This window comes from Coregonus clupeaformis, chromosome 30 (genome assembly GCF_020615455.1).
Source record: "Coregonus clupeaformis isolate EN_2021a chromosome 30, ASM2061545v1, whole genome shotgun sequence".
In the NCBI taxonomy this organism is placed as follows: domain Eukaryota; kingdom Metazoa; phylum Chordata; class Actinopteri; order Salmoniformes; family Salmonidae; genus Coregonus; species Coregonus clupeaformis.
In genome coordinates this window covers 54,084,582-54,085,498 of record NC_059221.1, presented here as the reverse complement: position 1 = coordinate 54,085,498, position 917 = coordinate 54,084,582, and positions in this window count along the sequence as shown.

The window sequence follows — 917 nt, the reverse complement described above, 5'->3', positions numbered from 1 at the left end:
GTAGCACACACAGGTAGCACACACAGGTAACACACACAGACACACAGGTAACACACACAGGTAACACACACAGGTAGCACACACACAGGTAGCACACACAGGTAGCACACACAGGTAACACACACAGACACACAGGTAACACACACAGGTAACACACACAGGTAACACACACCGGTAACACACACAGGTAGCACACACAGGTAGCACACACAGGTAACACACACAGGTAACACACACAGGTAACACACACAGGTAACACACACAGGTAGCACACACAGGTAACACACACAGGTAACACACACAGGTAGCACACACAGGTAACACACACAGGTAACACACACAGGTAACACACACAGGTAACACACACAGGTAACACACACAGGTAACACACACAGGTAACACACACAGGTAACACACACAGGTAGCACACACAGGTAACACACACAGGTAACACACACACAGGTAACACACACAGGTAGCACACACAGGTAACACACACAGGTAACACACACAGGTAACACACACAGGTAGCACACACAGGTAACACACACAGGTAACAGCACACAGGTAACACACACAGGTAGTGTCACACAGGTAAACACACAGGTAACACACACAGGTAACACACACAGGTAGCACACACAGGTAACACACACAGGTAACACACACACACACAGGTAGCACACACAGGTAACACACACAGGTAGCACACACAGGTAACACACACTAGGTAACACACAGGTAACACAGACACGCAAGCGCACCCAGTCATGCTCACACCTCCATACAGGCACTCTCACACACAGACTCGCTGGCACGCACACTAGGGCTGACCCCATTTAGTCGACTGGTTGATTGTTTGGTCGATAGGCTGTTGGTCGACTGAGATTTCTTTAGTCGAAGTAGCAAAAATATAT